The sequence below is a fragment of the Artibeus jamaicensis genome, unplaced genomic scaffold, assembly GCF_021234435.1.
Source record: "Artibeus jamaicensis isolate MK-2021 breed Jamaican fruit bat unplaced genomic scaffold, CSHL_Jam_final contig_797, whole genome shotgun sequence".
Taxonomy (NCBI): domain Eukaryota; kingdom Metazoa; phylum Chordata; class Mammalia; order Chiroptera; family Phyllostomidae; genus Artibeus; species Artibeus jamaicensis.
The window spans coordinates 3,522,499-3,543,722 of record NW_026521977.1 but is presented as its reverse complement, the minus strand read 5'-3'; the positions used below and the strand labels follow the sequence as shown (position 1 = coordinate 3,543,722).

The following is a 21,224-nucleotide window of genomic DNA, read 5'->3' as shown; positions in this document are numbered from 1 at the left end:
CCTGGGCGGCGCTCAAGGCCAGGTTCCTGTGAGCTTAGAGATGCTTGGACAAGCACTCCAGGACCTGTGACGGCCGGGACCGTTGCCCCATTCAGTGGGCCAAAATGCCACTCACTGCCCCAAACCTAAAAAAAAAAGCAGCTGCAGGGGAGAAGACCGTAGAAGGTGTGAACAAGCCAGTGAACCTTCTGTAAAGGTCAGGATGATCTCGCACTGCTCCTATGTACTAAGTTGGCACTGGCTGAACAGATGCAGGGTTCTTCTCTCGATGTTTGGGCTTACATTCTGAAAACCGCATTCACGGAAATAAGAGGCAGCAGTCCCCAAATTTTCTCTTTCCTCATAAAGAAATGAAGCCCGGGGGCTACAAGACATGGACTGTGATACAAGACTAAGAAGCCTTTGACTTTAAATGACTCTGGGCTTTTTGTTGCCCTCCTCCCCAAGAAGGACGAGCCGGCTCAAGGCTCGGTTTCCAAAGTGGATTTCCTGGGACAGACCTCGGCGAGGAATTCATTAAAGAGGAGGAGACCAGAGTTTCTGCAGGGCTCCATCTCTTCACCATCTCTCTTCCCACCCGAAGGTTGAGATCTGTAAAGATTCCAGCTCACCCCTATGCCAAATAATCTACTTCCTGGATACTTTTGCCTTGCAAATATTGTTAGCAACAGCTATGTCTTTCATTGATCTTTATTTTTCAGTAGCCTTCTCACCCCATGCCCGCAGCTCCAATGGAATTATTGTGAGACCCTGTCTGGAACGCGAGCCCCTCCCGAGAGAGACAGTCTGCACATGCACTCACGAGGGTGTCTGCTACCAGCTTATTTGGCAAGAGGAATCTGAGACATTTTAAATACGAACTGGAACATGGTCCCACTCCGATGCCTTAGCCATCAGTAAACATGTCCCCTGGTACGTGAGATGCACAAGGTAGAAAATAAACACGCACTGTCTGAAAACCAGCCCCACCCACATTTCTATGGGGAAAAGTACTTTAGGTGTCTAGAGAGTTCTATCTGGAGGAGCTTGGCTGGTCTCCACTGATGATTCTTTCAAGGCCTCGCACATAATTAGCATTTCAGAAGGACTTTGACAGTTGGGTTCCAAAGCCCCCTCCTGCCCTGGCTTATCTCTCCGCTGAGTGCACCACTCCTTACCACTCCTCAGGCCTGTCTGCAGAGAGGAAGCATGTACCTAACCCCTCCTTACTTCCTAATGCTGAATCGAGCCTTTTTGTACCACCATACACATCTTTTACTTGGGAGACTCTCTGCCTCCTTCTCTACTTAGCAACGTCCCATTCATCCTTCATTACCCAGGTCACACAGCACCTGCTTAGTGCAGTGTCCCCTGTGTGACATGCACTCCTCTCGGTACTTCCAGAACACTGGGTGTGTCCGTCTATGACACTGCTTAGAACAGTGACTGTGATCCTGTACATGTCTGTCCTGCCACCAGGACCACAATTTCCTGGGAATAAAGGGACTCATTCATTTTGCATCCCCACAACCAAGCCCGGAGCCTGGCACTTGAAAGTCCTGTAATAAATGATTCCTGACTCAATGTCTGGCCCACTTAGCCCTAGCACCCCCTTCTCTGTGGAATGAGAAAGGCTTTGGAGTCGGACACCCTGTGTCTTGTGGGACACGGGCAAGTTATTGAACCTGTATCTGCCTCCATTTTCTCTTTAGTAGAAGAAATACCCATGCCTCCCTCTCAGAGGGTTACTGTGCGGAATAATCAAGGGAAAACAGGTAAACCCAGTGCCTGCCCGCTGGGAAGACCTCAAGATACATTTCCTTGAGCTCAGTAGAAAATGCTGAGCCAAATGGAGTCCTACTGAAAAAGTGAAATGGTTTCTGTCTGGTTCACACGCCATCAGCCCAGGACGGGGTGGCCAGCCTCTGCCTACATTGTCCTCCTTCAGAGCAAGGGACAGTGCCGACTGCACAGAAGACATGCCCTTCCTTAGCTTGAGAGTCTCAGAAGAAGGCCTGCTTAGCAACAGAGGTGATTTTTATCTGAATGATAAGCTCACGAGAGCCCACTACTGCTGAGGTTGGGCTATCACCTCCTTCATTTCCTGTCTGGAATTAATCTTTCACCCCAAGTCATACCATAAAACGGAACTATGCTGACTCAACAATGTTAAGTCACCAAGCACAAAAAGCCTTCCCATGAGAAGCCTCAACCTCTCTATGCTGCCGCACCCAAATTTTATTAGGCCTCTACAAACAAGGAGGGGGGAGCAGTTGGGGCCCTGCTAACACCTAAGATAATCAAGTTCAGGGTCAAAGAGAAGAGTGGAAAGTGTGGGCTGAACCCACACGTGGGCTGAACCCACGTGAGGAGGCGACTTGGCACTGGGGAACGAACCATCCATGTGATGTTTATAAGTCTCTGATGGTTGGGAATCGGGAGACTGGATTGCCACCTCAGTTCCACCACTGGTTTGCTTTATGGTTTGGCTAAGTTGTGGCTCTGGACCTGTTTCTTTACCCATAAAACAGGAGGGTTAGATGATCTGGAAGATCTTTCCAGCTTTAATGCTCCAAGGTCATAAGTCTTGGAGACAGATCTATCTTCCCCATCTCTGCCCCTTTCTGTGTTGTTGTCTGTGTGAGATATCTTTTAGCTCCCACTGAGCCTTCTATCAACACTATGACCTTTTGCTGCAAAGTTTCTGGTCACCCCTGAGCAAAAAGCCTGGCCAGAGAAGAGAATAAATTTGGGGCCTTATTATTAAAAACTTATCTAATACCATCTGGTCAAGCAACTCAACAGAGTCCAGGTTTGTTGGAGTATCAAGAGTTTGGATATCCCAATGTGGACCAAAAAAAGGGGGTTCTACAGAAAATAAACTCAGAGGGGCGACCTGATCATAAACTCCCAACTGGGCAGATCATGATGGGTAGTTACACTCCAGGCATACAATTTCTTTAAGTAAAAGGCTTCTCTTAAGCAAGCCCTGTCCATCTGTGTCTGTGTATTCAAGTTAACACACCTCTGAAATGCCTCTATTCAGACCCCTCCTTCTAAAGTGTGACCACCCTCAAAAAAGTATATAATCTTAACTGTCTTGTCATCAAGCCCCACCCCCACCCCTTTCCCACGACCCCCCACCCCACAGCCTCACCTTCTCCCACCTTCCTGTAATCTTGCTTTTGTTCTCTCAGTAATTCCAAACACATAAAAGAAGCTGCAAACTGTCATTTCCTGGAAGCATTTATCTCAGTCTGTTGAAATCTTGCTTTTAGGCACATCTTCTATGTGGCTCAAACATATTTTCACAATAATTCTCTATAGGTTTGGACATTCACACATCAATACCAACAACCGCTGATCCTCTGAACTAGCTTCTCTCCACTCAAGGACTTTCCCACTCACCTCCTACACCATCCAGACCCCATTGGTCCCTAACACTCTATCATAGCAGCAGACCTTTCCCCAAGCTGCTTGAAAGGATCTAAGACAGCCAAGGCAGTTCTTATCTGCTCTAGCTTGAGGGTGGACTGGAGAAGAGGTGGCAAAGCTATAAAGGAGAAAAGTATTTTCAGAAGCAAACTCTGGCCCCATGAGAAGGAAGCCAGGGGAGGAGAAGACAGAGCTAACCATGAGGACAGAGTGGGCTTGGAGAACCACAGAAACCCAAGAGGCTCCTTTAAGATGCCACAACCCTTTATGCCCCCTCTTATTTTATTGATAACAAATCTGAGGACAGGTAAAATTCTGTGACTGGCCTAACTAAGCTTTGAACAACCAACACTAGAATGTGGGTCTCTGGTCTCAGCCGACTCTTTTTTCCACTCTACACTGTTGACTTCAGGAATCTAATTAGGTTGCTCTAATGAGGCCAGCAGAATCCCCTGCAGATTCTAAGCAACATGACCTAAGTGTCACTTAGGGAAAGAGCAGGCCCAGGAGATATTTTGATAACTACCTCCCCCACCCGATGCATTCCTTCCCAACCTGGCGTGGTCCCCTTGTTCTTTCTCCAGCCCTTGCCTCTGGGGAATTGAGAGGTCAGTGAAGAGGGACAGGTAGATCTCCCTGTACCTATAAAACCATAAATATCTAAGATAACCCACAAGATCCTCTTCCTCCATCTGGAAGAGGCTGGTGGAGAAGAGTGGCAGGAAGGGATCAAATTAACCCGAGGGATGTCTGACCTGATTAGGCCAAGAGTATCTGTTATGGGCAGTTAGATGGGTTATCTGAAGGTTCATGACAAAGGGCAATAGGATTTGTATCTATCAGGGACCTTTCAAAGATCAATGTTGGCCCTGGTCAAGTAGCTTTAGTTGATTAGAGCATCATCCCCATACACTAAGGTTGCGGGCTCGATCTCTGGTCAGGGCACATACAAGAAGCTACCAATGAATGCATCGGTAAGTGAAACAACATATTGATGCTTCTCACACACACTTTCTCTCTCTTCCCCCCTCCTTCCTCTCTCTCTAAAATCAATAAGTAGAAATTAAAAACAAAGAGATCAATGTTGAAGGGATTATCTCAGCATCAGGAGCAGAAAGCGCTGAGTAAAAGATTCAAGGAATCAATTATTTAGTGTGCATGACCCAGTTCCAGGAGATAAGGCTGGGTGAGAAGAAAACTCACCGGTTCCTTATCATAGCAAGAAATTCAAATACTTCACAGCATAGAGTTCCCTTACTGCCAAAGAGGATCCATTTATGGTTAAGTCAGGCAAAAAAAGGGGGGGATTAAAACAGCCAAAGTTCACTTATTCAACAAATATTTACTGAGCTTCTCTTAGGTCCTACACCCTCCAGGGATTTACATATGGTTGGAGCATAGTAGAGTAGAAAGATTATTGAATTTGTAAACAGGAGGCTTTAGCTATGTCCCATCTCAGGCCTTAGGCAGCTACCTTAGCCTGGGCAGGTTACAGCCTAAGTCAAATTTCTTACCTGTGAAATGGGAGTAAATTTACCTGCCTTGTTACGAGATAAAATGATCTTTGTAAATGTAAATTGCAACATAAACTTAAGGTGTGAACAATAATGATACAACATCACACACTTTCCCTGCCCTAAAACTTTAGACGTTATAACCTGATCATGTTCTGGAAAATAATCCAAGGTACCTATTAGGAAAACATCACATTCTCTGTAATTTGGGCAAATTGTATGTCTCAACCTGCCAGTTGGGATGGGGCCTGTGGTCAGTCCCAGCCCCTCAGTCTGTATGCACAAGAAGGGGCACAGTAGCCAGCACCTGCCCGGTCCTGTATCAAGCCTGGACTGAACAAATGACCCAGGACAGCCCTGAGATTCAAGGGGTGGGGAGACCAACTGGAAGTGTAGTTGATCAAAACAACAAAAGAAAAATTCACTAGAGCACAATAGGGATAAGCCAGCCAGAGATGCACACACCTCCCTCTTCCTACACATTTCAGACAATGATGGGATTCACTGTCCTTTGCCTGACTCTCCTCTGTGGACATACTCTACATTGTGTTTCTCTGGGAACCCGGAGGGACTCTCGGGCCACAGCAGACTGGCTAAGTAGGACCTCTTTGCTCAGACAGTACAAGTCAGCATTGCTGGGCAGCTTTCCCCTTGGTCCAGTCAGCCTGCCTCATTCTGCTGGTCAGCATTCCCAGCATGGACTCCCCACCCCCATGGATCCTCCACGCCCACCAGGCCAGCCTCCAAATGCCCAGATGTGCCTGCCTGCTGCCCCTCCCTTGGGGCCAGCACCAGGCTCCCACCTCATTGGTCAGACCCTGAGGCTCTCCCCTCACGCTTTCCTCTCCTTCCTCCCTCTCCCAACACCCTGCCCTGGTCTCACATCTCTAGGGAAGCTCCTGGAGCACAGGCCCAGTTTTATGCACTTCTGCATTTCCTCTCAGGGTGGTCACTAAGTTCTTGCCCCTCCTGTCCACGGAGAATGATGCTCCCAAATGTTCTCTGATGGTTGTATACAGGAGGGAGGCAGAGGAGGGGTGGGGAGCAGTGGAAAGAATGCTAGGCTAGAGGTCCAGAATCGGCATTACTATCCTCCGTTTGGTACCAGTTAGTTATGTAACCTTGAGAAAGCATCTTTAGGCCAGGCCTCAGTTTCCCTATCCAGTAATGAGGGGTTTGTTCTAAATTATCTCTTGGGTTCTTTTATAATTATAATTATAAAATTTGGTATTACAGAAACCAGACTAGCCTGGACCACAGGAGATGTGGGTCCCAGTCCTTATTAGGCTACAGCCTGGGGCGAGCTGGCTGACTGCTCAGACTTCAGTCTCCAAGTCTGCAAAACAATGAGAATGATATGACCTCCCTCCCCAGGGTGCGAGGCTCCCAGGAGACATTGAGATAGAACTTTGTCAATCGCAAGCCCTGAAGAAACCTCAGGCTTTGAACTCCTCGAGTTAACAAACAGCTGTTGCCCCCAGTCAGGTGCCCGGTGCTGGAATGCTGGAGGTGCTGCTCGGCTCAGACGGGAAGGTCGGAGGGCAGGTGTGTGCCCTAAGGCACTCACAGCTGGTGGGTGAGATGGACAAGGGACCAACCCTACCTCAGCCAGTGATGCACCTGAGGTCTGGACAGAGTGCCATGGGAGTGTAGAGGAGGAAGAGGTGCCACCTTTGCCTGGGGCCTGAGGGAAGCTTCTCACAGGGAACAGGGAGTCCCAGAAGCAGAGATGTGTTCCAGGAGTCGGCGGCCTGGAGCCAAGGCAGACAAAAAGGGGAGGCAGAAAACAAGGCTGGACTGTGAGGCTGAGGCCTGACCGGGGAGGCCTTGAAGGCCAACAGCAGAGGGCTGGTCAGACAGGTCTTCGAGGGAGGAGGTCTTTGGCAGCATTGCCAAGGACAGAGCAGGGGGACGGAGCAGAGCTGGAGGGGACAGTGGGAAGGCTCTGACAATGATAGTTCATGAGGGTGACTATGTGACAAACACATCATTACTGATTTCTGCCTATACCTTAGCCTTTTAGACCCTAAGCCTCCATGGACCCGCAGAACCTCCATAAAAATGTAAACAGGTTCATTCTCCCCAGAATGAAACCCAAGCTGAGGAAGATGCTGCAATCACATTTTTAAACCTTGGACAAATGGTCTACAGTGCTCTGATGGCACTCCCTACAGAAGCTGCCCAGCCAGATTCTTGCCTTGGCACCCATCAGGGCCAGCAGCAGACTGAAGCATAGTCGGAGCTTGGACCGGAGTCAGGACGGATGAGCTGCTGGGCTTACTTAGGGAAAGAAGGGACAGAGGATGCCCAGTGTCCACTGAGTTAGGTCTTTCCTGTGCCCAAATACATCTGCCTCTACCCCTGCCTCCCTCCCTCCTCTAACAATCTCCTTGTGCAGGCTGAAGGCAAAAAGAGAGCTTTTTCACTAGCCATTGTTTTTCAAATGGGCTCATATTAACTTGGGCATGTAGGAAAAGTGCAACAAGCATCTCTACATTTTCCAAAGCCTGAAGCCAGCCCCTCAGGAGCCACTCAATGGCTCAATAAAGGAACCCCCCCACACACACTATGACGTACTCACTTGATTCTTAGGCATCGCAGTGAATGAAGTTGCTTCCTTCCAGGGCGAGCCTCACACAGATTGCCATGTTCCTTTGAAAACAAGAGCCCCACAATGAATGCTACGTTACCTTACGTTACACCCTCCTATCTTCTCCCCACCAAGAGGGGCCATAGCCTTGTGTGCTTTGCCCCTTCGTAATACTTGTCCCAACAGGAGGAAAAGGTAAAGAGCTGTGAGATGGTCAAACAAATTCTATTGTCTGCAACTGTCTGGGCACCCTAAAGGCTTTGCACACCTCTGCACAAGGGCTTGCTGAGAAAGTAAGACAGTATGAGAAAAAGTGCTTTATTAGGCACTTCAGTAGAGTCAGAAAATGCCAGAATTTCTAAGCCTTGGACCTGATATAAGTCAATTCAGCCAATGTAAACACCTCATAACAAGTCACCAATGTGAAATGTGTCCCATTTCCCACGATGCAAAGGTCTAAAACACTGAATACACTAGGAAGTCATACAAGTGAGCCATCTGTTCGTGGCCAAGTTTCTAAACAAATTATTATTTCCGCTTCTGATGACCACCCAAATGATTTGGTTACATCTACTGCTTCTGCAGACAATGCCTCTGCACCTGTTTGGAAAAGGGAACCCAGAGTTACAAGGCATTTCTCCCATCCAAGTACTAACCAGGCTCTACCCTGATCATTTCTAAGGGTTTACTCCCACAATTCTAAATTTGGGAAAAAGAGGTGACCTCAGGAAGACAGAAGCTCATGCAGACATGCAATGTGAGATCTGCAAGAGGTAATACCCACACTCCTGGGACGTACACACTCTTGTTCAGCAGGGTGGTAAGCCTATTCAACCACATAAACACACATGTTCTCGCTAATATACAAAGATCTGCATTTAAAGCCCAGGGCTTGGGACTCGCTGTTCGGAATTTTCAGACCATTCATGGTAGAGAAGCTACCGTGTCCTGAGCACTGGCCATGCGTGGAACCAGCACTGTTAAAGACTAGACCTGCTTTGTCTCAGTGGCTCCTCACACACAGGAACACAGGCTTGGAGAGCAGCCAGCCCCACGGCATGGCAGCCCTAGAGCCCAGGCCTTGGCTGACCCAGGTATGAGGTGTGCAGCTGTAATGGGCCCACACACCCCATGAGTGGCCTGGCGGGCTTGAGGACAGCCACCTGGGCAGAAGCTGCCATCATCTCTCATCATCATTATCAAGCCACTCCTCCCCAGCCCGGGGCAGTTGACAAACAGGCTGGCCTGCCTTGGCCACATTCTATCCACCTGAGCTGCAGGCTCTGTGTAGTCACCTGTAGCCAGAAGTCAGGGAGGCTGGAGGTCTCTACTTCTCTGTCCCCTGCTTCTCCAGGGAAGCTTCTCAGTAGAGTGGGTGGGAGATTACTGGACCATCACTGGTCTTATCAGGTTCGAGAATCAGGGACCTCCCCGTGCTCCCTTGATCTCAGGAACCGAAGCCCTTACCCACCCAGGGGCACAACTAAGACCCGCAGCAGAGAAGCATGAGCTCTCTGACGTCCTGCATGGGTTGTCTGCATTGTGGGTGCAGATGGGCATTTCTGGACCAGCCTACAGAGGCTGACTACCGGTCAGATTCCCACACAGGCCTGAGTACATGGTGATCTAGCCACTCCAAGTACCAACTAAGAGCTTCTGTCTGACCAACAGCCAAACATGCTTTGAGCTCCCTTTAATTCCACTAAAACCGGAAGGTCCTAGAGCCCAGGACCATCCCTCCCCTAGGGAAGCCTCAGTTTCTTCATCTGTAAAATGAGAAGCTTGACCTAATTGGTGATTTCCTCATTAAGGACCCCTTATAGCTGTCCTCCTCCATGGGCCCTGATTTTTAGAGACATCCACAAAACTAGTCAGTCCTTTAAAGGAAGGACAGGGGTTAATCCATGTGCAGGCATTGCAATGGGTGGTTAGCATTTGCTATTTCAGATACTCTTTCCAGCAACCTGATAAGTCAGGTAGTAAAGTCATGTCATGGCAGGGGGGGTGCTGGGGCAGGACTGAGGCATGGTACAACCTGGAGACTCACTCAGCGCTGACCACAGTAGCCTGGGACTCATGGCTGAGCGACATGGGGCATGTCCTGAGTCCATGCCCATGCTCATTCCCTGACACAATGCTCCCCTTTGTAATCAATCAGAATGAACAAACAATTCTCCTCTTGAACTTGCTGTCATGCCAGCCCCAAGCGAAGGAGCATGAGGTCTCCAGGCCCCTGTGGGCCTGACCTGCTGTGCAGGAAAGGTTTTCTGTGAGCCTGAATGGATCTCGAGGAGCATAGCAATTTGGAGGGACCAGGACCTTCCTGTCTGCTGTCCTCCAAGCCTAACTCCATAAAGGTGAGGTCTTCGCTACAGGACCCCAAGCACTTGGAACAGGGCGTGGCACCTACTGGGCACTTCATCGATATTTGACATATGGAGAAATGAAGAAATCCAGAACTCTGATGCACTGAAAGCTTATTCAGGACCCTTTGGTGTGAGTTAGTGTGAAATACACCAGGACGAGCTCAGAATCACAAAGCCAGCCCCTCAGCAGCACACACCAAGCAGGGGTCTCCACACCCATCTCCCAGACAGAGAAGATAAAGGTACAGATGCTGAGTCAAGTCTGCTCTTCCTTGCAGTCACCAGGGGAGCTTCTAATAGAGCAAGACAAGAGTCTGAATGCAAAAGCTACCCACTGAAGTGGTCCTGAGTTCAGGCCCTGGAATCAGGCAAACCTGGCTTCCTACCCCAGCTCTGTCTCTTTAAGTGAGTCAGGTGACCCCTGGATAAATCACATAATCCACATGAGCCTCAATTTCTTACCTAAAGATACGGATGTTAGTGCCTACTCCATAGGGCTGTTCTGAAGATGAAAGGAGATAATGCTGTAAAGGACCTAGCCTGGTGTGTAGTTCAGAGTAAGTGCTTGGAGCTGACATCTGTTGTTATTGTCTGCATCAGAGTGGGTGGCTAAGAGCACATCTGGAGCCCTCTGCTTGGGTTTAATCCCACCTCTCCTATGAGCTAGCTGTGTGGCTTCCGGCAAATTGCTTAACCTTTCTGTGCCTCATTTTCCTGGTATGTAAAATGGGGTGGATTGTGAAGATGAAATGAGTTATACAGGTAAAGAGTATAGAATAATGTCTGGCACAAAGTAAGCACTCAATAAAAGTCAGTATTATTCTTACTTATTAATAATATTAGTGTCCTTCTCCCTTTGTTCTGACAACAGATTTTGCCCCACCTTCCACTCCCCAGACAGAAAAGTAGGCATGGACTCAAGGTAGGTTCATCAGAGTATTTTCCCTCCTTGTCCACACTCATGGGTACAAAGGGTGGGCACATGCTTCATGCTGGGAAAAGTTTCAATCTGAAAAATCCTAGGGGAGGCCTAGTCCACTGGAGACGCGTGGGGGGTCTGCTGGGAGCTATCTGAGCCCCAGGCCACTGAACAGCAGGAGCCATTCCTGGGGAAGCCGAGGTCACCTGTTCTCTTCCTGGGGCTAAACTCGAGGGGAGGCCTCCTTTGCGCCTCCCCTAGAACATTCCATGGTACCTCATTTTTGCTTAAGTTCATTCAAGTTGCGTTCCTGTCACTTAACACCAAAAGATTCCTGACCAACAAGAGCACTCAATGACTAGATTGACTGGATGCTTCACCATCACTAAATGCCACCCAAGGAAAAGCCAATGTGCGCAGCAAGGTGTCTCTACAAACTGAAGTGAAAGGAGGTCACTTCAAGCCCCTGGACCAATCCCCTTCCTGAGAGGGGAAGATGCTGAAACCGAAACAATGAACAGCGCAGTCCCACGATCTCCGGCTGGGAATCCAGCCACAGATGTGAATTCCTACTGCCATGAGAACTAGGAGAGGGGAAGAATTGAAAGGAGACTGGAACTGAATTCACTGCGTTCACAGTGGCCCAGGAAAAAATCCTGTGGAAGGACAGTGGGTAAGGGAAGAGAAATGCCTTGTCTGAGCCCTTCAATGTGTACCAGACTCTCTCACTGGTACAATCACACCTCACCTTCAGCACAGCCCTCGGAGCTAGAGGTTCAGCCAACCCATTTTATAGTTGAGGAAACTGAGGCTCAGAGAGCTCAATAACTAACTTGCAAGCTCATATCGCTAACAACCAGTACGTGCCCTGACTGTCACGCTGCCGCCTCGGCACACTGATCCCTGAGCCGGAGGCCTCTTCCTCACACGGGATGTCTGCTGCCACTCACACCTGTGCTCAGACCCACCCAAGGGAGAAGGGGACGTGCTGCTGCCCCTAATCTACAACAGGCAACTCCACGCTACCCAGAGACGGCCTTCAGAGGGAAGGGGTTGCCTTGAGGAAGCTCTGCGGACACCCACGGTGCATCCTGGGGCACGGACATTGCACATTGTCTGGACATGGGTAATTTTAATCTCCGAGAGTGTCAGCGCAATGTTAATGAGGTGGCATTGAACTGGATATGCCTGTCAGAATCCCATGGGGAGATTTTTCAGAGGTTTTTGTTCATTTTTGTTTCTTTCTTGGAAGCTTAACCAGAAGATTCTGACTTAATAGGTACAACAATGCCTGACACATAGCATTGTGCTTAACAACGTCATCTTTGTCTCATTTCTCCTCTTTCTGGGCCACCACCCAAAAGTGGTCTGTTCCTACACCCCCAGGCCTTCTAATAGCACCCCCCTCAATTCCCTCCAGGAAAAGGAGCTCTACCTTCAGGTGTGTTTAAAGGATTTTAGAGAAGCAAACCCCTGGCCTGGCAACCAAAACAAAGAACCAAACCACACTGATGGCCTCCCTCTCCTGCAGCCGTAGGCATGGGGCGGACACTCCGATGAGCTCCCACAGCCATCTGCTTCCACCTGTCCCTGGGGCCACACTGAGGTCTGCACAGGTGTAGGCTGAATAACCAGTGGGGTGAGGATGCTGCGGACACACACTCAGCCGGCACCAAAGGAGACTCATCCAGAGAAGAAAGTGGCAGCTTCCAAAGTTTGCTGGGGGAAAACTGGAAACCACTATCTGAAATGATGGGAAAATCTCCCGACCGCAGTCAATCATGTCAAGAGCAGCCACCCTTAGCCAGGTGCGGGCTGTCCCTGTGGAAGGGCAGCAGGAGTTCAGTAAACCATTTCAAAGCAGCCTCGCCCCATAACCCGACAGGACACACACAATGCCCCACGCTGCCCAGAGGCCGCCTGCCAGCTAGTGGCTTTTCTCTTTGTTTCCCAGCAACTGGGTTCAGGCCAAGGCTGCACGGTCACAGGGGATTAACCAGACAGGTATTTCCCTTGCTTTTCTTTCTTTCTTCATAACTTCATGCTCTGCTCTTTGAAAAGGAAAGAAGGAAGGAAGGAAGGAAGGAAGGAAGGAAGGAAGGAAGGAAGGAAGGAAGGAAGGAAGGAAGGAAGGAAGGAAGGAAGGAAGGAAGGAAGGAAGGAAGGAAGGAAGGAAGGAGAAAGAGAGAAGGAAGGAAGGAGAAAGAGAGAAGAAAGAAAAGAAAAGAAAGAAAAAAGAAAAGAAAAGAAAAGAAAAGAAAAGAAAAGAAAAGAAAAGAAAAGAAAAGAAAAGAAAAGAAAAGAAAAGAAAAGAAAAGAAAAAGGAAAAGGAACTGGCTGGTTTCTCTTCAGGGCACAACCTGGCTTCATGTGACCTGGGTGCAAGACCAGTGCCATGCTGTCCAGCACTGTCTGGTGCTGGAGTGCGTGAGGGGCTGTGGCAGGGAGCCGTGGGCAAGCTGATCAGCTTGAAACCTGAAAGAAGATGGAGTGCTCAAGGGGTCCCTTTTCCTGCAGCGCCTTCCCCGCAACTTGGTTCTCTTTAAACCAGCCAGGAAAGATCATTCACTAGGCAGCTGCTGAGTGTCCTGACCAGGACTATGAAGAACATCGCATGTCATGGGGAACAGAGGCCCAGCTTAGGAAGCAGAGGCTGTAGGAAAGAGAGCGCTGCCTCAGGGCCGGCCAGCCCGCTGCCTCCAGTGTCCTGAGGGACAATGACCTGTCCTTGGACAAGTCATTTTGGCACCAAGGCTCATTTGCTCCCTTTTGGGGGATGATGTGTACCTTATCAAGCCAGGGTGTAGATCAAATGGACAATACATGTCACAGAGTAGTCTCGGCTGGCATGCTGGTGGCTTACTAGGAGCTAGGAACTAAGTGGTAAGTGCATTGAGTGGATTATTTCACCAGATCCTCACAACTCCCCTATGAAGTAGGGAAGGGTAGGGGTCCTCAAGTTCAAATGAGGAAACTGGGGAGCTGATTAGATTTCCCCAAGCCTCAAAGTTACACGGCTCATAAAAATCAGAGCTAGAAAGTACACCCGGGCCAGACCCCACAGTCCCAGTCTCTGCTCAACCGCCTGTGCCTGGTAGGCGCTCCAAACCCATTATATAACATGTAAATGCCGAGCTGGGGGCTGCTGGCCCTCCACCCAGGAGGCATATGGGAAAAAAGAGGGGGAGTTTTGGCTGAGAGACTTGTGGAAGCGTTTCTGAAGCAGGAAGGGCTGAATCTCAGTCTTACATGGTGAAGATGAAAAAAGACAAAAGAGGAAAAGGAAAGCATTGCATACTGTTAAGAAATGATGAAAGAATTGGAGGCAGGGATGACCCGGGCAGGCAGGCAGAGACTGGCCAGGCTGGAGGAAGAAAGAAGGGGGCTGGCCTGAGTGACAGATGGGCCCCCTGATTCCTTATTTTGGGAGCCATTCTACCTAGGGTATTTCTCACCCACGCCCCAGAGATGCTACTGCATCTGCCCTGTTAGTCATACAATAAATAACCACAGAGAGAATCGAAACTATGGCTGTAAAGACCCAACAGCCCCTTTCTTCCCACAGCAGGCTTAGAACCCAAGTCAATGAGCAAAGGGTTTGGCCAGCCCCCAGCCTGCACTGCCATGCCGACGTGCCAGGCCCAGATTCCAGCCCCCTCGTCGGGATGCCAGGAATCTGCATGCTCCCCTGTGTACACAGTATCACCATCACCACCCTGGCATTCAAGGCTCCCAGGAGAAAAAAAAAAAGTAAAAATGAGGCCTTAGGACATGAGCTCCTCCCGTCCAAGTTTGTTTCTCACATTCCTCGCCCCTCCTGGGACACTGGAGGTACCTCCTCAATGACCTCTTGTTGTGCTGAACTTCAGAGAAGATTCTTCCACTTGAGGAACTATTCTGGAGTTTGAAGGCCTGAAGTAAAGTCTGTCCTGGAGCCTGTGGTTTAGTCCCACCTTAGCCGGAGGGTTCATCTGCCTGTTCGCCTTCTGCAGAGGAAGTGTCCCTGCTGCAGTCTTTGCTTTGGCCTCCCAGCAGCCCCCGGCACCCTGGACAAAGTTCAGGGCCCCACACCTAGTACCTGCCCTCCTCCTGGCTGAAGGAGTGGGTGCCAGCCTCCTCCACCTCCGACTGCAGGTGACCCCGGGCACTGCCGTGTTCACACACTGCTCCAGATGCTTACAGCTACACTGTCTCTACTCCCCACCAAACCCAGAGGGCAGAGTCCCAGTCTAGGCCTCAGACCCACGGAGAAGGGAAAGTGTGAGTGGAGATGATTTTAGCAACTCTGATCATTGGCTCAGTTCAAGCCCACCATCATGTGCTTTTTTGGAAGTAAGAGAACCTGGAGGTGGGAGGAAGGTAAAAGCAGGACTGTAGAAAAGTCTGCTGCTCACGGGGGCTCCGCCCAACCCTCTGCAGCAGGACAGAGTGGAAACAATGAAAAGGCTTTGGTGGGATGGACAGTCTGAGCCTCCAGACCGCTGCCTCCTGTTTCATGACCTTCCACTCATGAGTCTGCAGGCAAACTACTTGGCTCTGCAGAGCCTCCGTCTCCTCACCTATTAAACGGGGATAATCACTGATATCCCACACGAAACGGTTGTGAAGACTGAGTGGCCTATGAATGTGCATGTGCTCAAACTGGAAAGCACCCTTAGAAGTATCAGGCGTTTTCCATAACCCTGGGAGGTGGGGAACCCAGGTCAGAATATGTGGCTCGAAGGGAAAAGGGGAACTAGGAATCCATTCCATTTGTCAAACTTCCTTCAACACCTTCCAAGACCAGACACAAGTCTCGAGGGACATAAAAAGCAGCGATTGAGACCTATTTATTTCCCTGACCTCAAGCATTCAGTCTGGTAAGGGGGGAGCTCCACCCATATTTCCGTAATAAGGCAGAACAAAATGTGTTACTGGAGGAATTCTGCAGAGAGGATGGGACACTTTGTTCTGGCCTCACAGGGCCTTACAGCTATACTGCCCTGTAATAATATGATATAATGACTATTAGCATAACAACTCGGAGTGCTTGCCACAGGCTAGGCAGTTCTAAATACTTACAAGGTCCATTCCCATTTAATTCTCACAAACCCCGGGGAATGGGTTCACAGATGACAAAGAAGTTCACCCCCATGTTGGCCTCACACATCTGGGACGTGGTAGGTTGGCATTTAACCCCCCAGGCTCTGCTCCTCCAGCACCTCAGGGGCTGGGTCAACCAAGACCGACCTCAGACAGACTCTGTGTGGCTGAAAGGAGCTGATGAGGACTGTGGGGATGAGTCACGGAGGGCAGGCACTGACTCACCCCCAGCCTCTCCTGCCCAGGGGCAGCTGACTGCTGGCCCAGGTCTCCCCTCTGACACTGCCCAGGTCTGTCCTGAAAGTAGGCCATGCCTCCCCACTCCCAAGGCTCTGTGTGGGCACCAAATACCAAGGGAGTCTGATGTAAGAAGCTGAACATGGATGTACATTTACATATAGATCATTCATGGAATAGTTGTTCTTACTTTAAAAGGTAGTTCAGTGTTAAAAGAAAACTACAATCAAATCTCCACTCTGCTACGCAGTGGCTGTGTGACCTTAGGCAAATGTTAGCTTCTCGGAGCCCCAGCTTCCTCAGCTGTGGGATGTGGTTAACAGTGTTTATCTCGGGCGGTGGCAGCAAAGATGAAAGGAGATAACGTGTCCAGTGCAGCACCTGGCGCACCACAGGCCCCATAAATCGTGGTTGGATCAGATGACTTTACAGAGATTTCCATGGGAAAACCATTTTCTTTGTGGGAATATTTGGTGGCGATGGTACTTTTCACTGGTATTCATCTGCCACTAAGGCAGATCCGGTACATGCATTACCTCATGCAGTCCTTAAAAGCACCACTTTCTTCATTGGACTCAGCTTCAGGACAACCAGGAGGGTAACGTCCAACATGTTCATTTGACTCACGCGCACACACAGGTGTGGGGAGAGACGGTCCCACAAGCTGACATTCATTAGGCCCTCCCTATGTGCCAGGTGCTGTTCTAATCATTCTGCATTCAGCAACCCATTTCATCCTCTCCAAAACAGGCCTATAAGCTAGGTATTATTTTGTCATTTTTATGTTCAGATGCGGGGCTTGAGGTACAGAGAGTTTAGGTAACCTTCCCAAGGTTACTTAGCCCAGATTCAGACCCAGAGCCCACATTCTTAAGCACTATGCTCTACTAAAATGATGCAAGAAAAGCCACAGTGACAATGTGTAACTGACCCCTGGGCCCCAGACTCTAAGTTAAACTCCAGAACGCTGCTTGTCAAGCTGCCTCCAGCCGAAGGCCTACCCTCATTCCTTCTCTGCACAATCCGCTCCCATCCCCAGCCCCGCACCACCACACCTGGGCAAAAAATGTCAAACCAGGGGGTTTTTTAAAGCCCGGGTCATCTCCTCCTGGGAACTTAGCCTCAGCCCCCACATTCCACCCTCTACAAAGCTGCTAGGGACATCTTCCCAACATGGTGCTCCTCTGCTCAAGAACACTCAAAGGCTCCCTGTTGCCTAGACCTGAAGACCCAGTGGGTTGAAGAGAATCGCCTAGAACTCAAGATTCCTGCATTAATTGGACTCCTCTCCTTGGCCCCAAAATTGCTGGCCCATGAGTCTCAGCGACAGGGTGAGTCAGTGAGGCCCTTTCTGACCACCCTAGGGTCAGGAAACTATAGCCCGCCCCCCAACCAACTGCTCCCCTCCACCCCACCCAGCACAGCCTGTCTCCTTCCCTGCAGTATGTTCTTCACCCGCCTCTCATCACCTGCCCTCATGCATTTCATTTACGTGTTTATTATCTCCCTCTCTGTGTGACAAAGCATTTTACCCCAGTTTTCTTTTTCCCTACTGTAAATACAGCACCCAGAACAGGTTCTGGCACACAGTAAGAATCATAAATTCCTGCTGAATGAATGAATAAGCATTTAAAATGCCTGAGAAGAAAATGTCCCAACAGAACAATGGGGTGGGGGGAAGGGCCAGTATGCCTCTGGCCTCCCTCTCTGCCCCTGAGGACATTTCTGGAGGACAGAATGGAGATGCCTTGATTAAAATGCCTGGGGGCCAAACCCTTTTTGGCCCGTCCTCCCTAGGGTTGACAATAGGAGCTGCCTTTGTGACTCTGGGCCCTTATCCTCCCATCTCTATTCTGAACTTACGCTTACACACACACACTCTGGCTCTCTGCGGAAAAGCCCGTCTGCCTGGGTCCCAGACGCACCCGCTCAGCCTCAGCTCCCTCTGCCCACCCCCAAACCAGGCCGTCTCCCACTTCCTCGCTCGCACCTCGAGGCCCACTAGAGATGCTCTTCCTTCTCCTACTTATCCATCTGCCCTACGACTGCACTTTGAGATTTAGGTCAAAGGTACCCTCCTCCTCCCCCCCCCTCCTCCTCCAGGAAGCTTTCCAGGCCCTCCCCAGCCCCTGGAAAACACTCCCCGCACCCAATGCTCTCTCCACCAGTCATACAGAAATTAGTCACGGACTACCTTGTCACTTGACTTCTATGACGGAGCTGAACTGTTACCAAACTCTCTTGTTACTTAATTAAAAAACAAACAAACACACGTCTTGTTTTCCTAAACACATTATGAACTCCTTGGGTGGAAAAATGGGTCCTAGCCACATCGTCAGCCCCGTAGCACAGGGCACACAGTAAGTGATCAATGTATGCTTCTCAATTAACTGCCCAGGATAAACGAGTCACCTTTCTAAATGGATCACTTCCTCAATTACAGGTCCCCGGAGTGGCTTCTCCCAACACCCTGAATTTTTTCTTCAGGCCTGCTCTGGCCTGGGTTATCTGCAGAGCCAGGCATGGGCTTGTTTCCAAAGGCTCCTAGACCCACTCTGGTGGCACTCCCCTGTGCTGAGCAGGCTCGACTGGGAAAGAAACGATCTGTCAAGCCCCGCAGGTGCGGAAAAGAGAAGTACACAGTTGTTCCAGGCGAACCCAGACATTCAGAGTGTCTCGATTTCCTTAAATACCGGAGTTCGACAGAGGGGGTGGGGGGAGCCCTGGTGTAAGTGTTCTGTGCCCCGGCTCTAAGTAAACTGAGATTACCACAGAAGCTAGCAAAATCTCAAGTTACTTCTGAGCTTCGGAGAGAGGGTCAGGGAGGAAGGAGGAGGCCCTGCTCTCTGCAGACGCTCCCTGGGGGCAGCCACACAGGCTCTGGAGGAGGGTCTCCTGGTGTCCCCACTGCGAGGTGGGTCCGCTGCCCCTGCTCACACCTGACACTGAGGTCCCTGTGGCGGCAGGAGGCAGAGTGACGACTCGATCAGGTGGGTCATACTTTTCCCCACAGTCCCCCAATCAGGACTTGTGGATTAGCTAGGCTTTTTAAAAACTTGAATAGGAAATACAGACAGTGGGTTCAAAAATCAAAAAGTACAGATGTACACAGGGAATGTGCCCCATCCACCCAGCCTGTCCCCTCTCTGAAACAGGTACAAGTTACTTGTGTCTTGTCCCTGACCATGCTTATGTATATCCACGCAAATACACATATGTATCTTCTTTACATACGCACATTTCTCTGTGACCTGCTTTATCTTCTGAAGGAAAGACTTAGAATAGAGAAAGAGGTAAAGTGTCTACCAAACACGAAAGATGCGCATCTGTGGGACAAGCCCAGGAGACAAGGAGAGGGGAGGAATTCTGCAGAACACACGGGTGGAGAGAGAAGAACCGAGGCAGAAAGGTGAAGTGGCCACGGTACCACTGGCCTGCTGCTGACCCGATCCCAGGCCAAGCAGAGAAGAGCTCTGACAGCTGTGGAAGCCCCACTGGCTAAATAAACCCTCTGACTGGCCTCCCCGAGCATTTCATTTTCCAGAAGGCAGAGGAAGCATCCTTGGAAACAGAACTAACCCAATTCCCACTGCAGTGCCAAAGGGGTAGTGACCAGGAACGCACAGGAAGTAACTATAAAGGAAAAGCAATCGTATTCTCTGAAATTTGTGACAACAAGAAGGGGAAGTTGGTGTCTGAGGCTCCAAGAAAACCGACTACAAATGGCTAGGAGAATAGAAGGTCTCTGGGACCTGAGATTGAGGAAGTAAATGATTCAGACTCTCTGACATGCGATTCTAGCTCTGCAGTGGCAGGGTGGGGAGGGGTGAGAAGCAGGGGGATGGGAGGAAGAGGCAGGAGGAGGGGGAGGAGGAGAAGGGAAGAGGGGGCCTTTTAGGAAGCAGAAAACTCACTATCATGATTGAAAGCTGAACTAAGGGGCAAACTGACTAGATTCTGACTCACCCTTTTCCCCTTCCTCACTATGACATTTTGAGCAAGTCAATTAAACCCTCTGGGTCTTAATTCCCTCATTGGTAAATGGGGATAATCACAATATCTCGTAGGGTTGGCCCAAGGATTAAATGAGTTAATATTTACAAAGCCCTTACCCCAGTCTTGGCTCACTGTAACTGCTCTGTAAGTGGTACAGAATAGGAGCCATGTGGTTGCACAGGAAAACCTTGTTAAGAAGCCCAGTCTCCATCCTAGCCAGTGTGGCTCAGTTGATTGAAGCATCATCTCGTTGGCCTAGGGGTCACGGGTTTGATTCCCGGTCAGGGCATGTGCCTGGGTTGTGGGTTTTTCCCTGATAGTACCGCATGGTGAGGCGATCGATGTTTCTCTCCTTGTCTCTCTCTCCCTTCTTCCCCCCTCTCTAAAACTGGGGAGCATGTCTTCAGGTGGGAATAGAAAAAAAAAGGAGCCCATTCTCATCACCAGAAAAAGGATGTAATCAAAGAACCCCTGAGACAGTGATGGAAGACCAACCCAGAGTGTCGACCAGAGGTCACTGCCCAGCTGAGGCTGCACAACATGCCCATGGGCCCTGGAAGGTGTAGGGGTGGGAGGCTGGTCTTGAGCCAAGTGGTCTACAGGCAAAAAGGGTCCTGGGAAATTGGGCCTAGGCTCCCACTCTGGGTACCTCATGGCCATTGCCAAACAAACCTATTCTTAGCCTGACAAGTAAAGATCCAACATTGAGATGAGACTGGAAGCTGAGAAGGGGAAGGAACTTGATTTTCAGAAAAACATAGTTTTAATGACTTCAAGTCCCCTGGCCCAGAGCACTGAAACTTCTTACAGATGAGACCACTGAACTGCCTACTGCATCACTACGGGGCAGCACAGAGACACTGGGAAAGAGCCGCAGAGCCCCCTGGGAACCGAGACCATGCAACATCAAGGAGGGCTCATGCTGCCTGTGACAGGGTACTTGATGGTCAATAGACAACTGCAGTAAACTTGGCACATCTAGATTCAAAACGGCATCTGGTCACAGGTCAGAAAAGCTGAAGGGCAGGTGCTTAGGCAAGAGGACTGACTACCTTTCCCAAAGCAATCGGATTAAAGGTCCTGTCGCCTGAGGGGACGACTCCGGC

General features: G+C 49.8%; 1 protein-coding gene across 5 annotated transcripts in view; it reads right to left on the bottom strand.

The window, feature by feature from the left end:
- The window catches only part of MICAL2 (microtubule associated monooxygenase, calponin and LIM domain containing 2), a 212,789-nt gene that overhangs the window by 177,658 nt on the left and 13,907 nt on the right, over positions 1 to 21,224 (bottom strand). For all 5 annotated transcript variants that reach the window (XM_053673113.1, XM_053673114.1, XM_053673115.1 and 2 more), the window contains exon 2: positions 7,510 to 7,580. The gene's annotated coding sequence lies outside the window, so the exon portion shown is untranslated. The remainder of the gene's footprint in view (positions 1 to 7,509; positions 7,581 to 21,224) is intronic.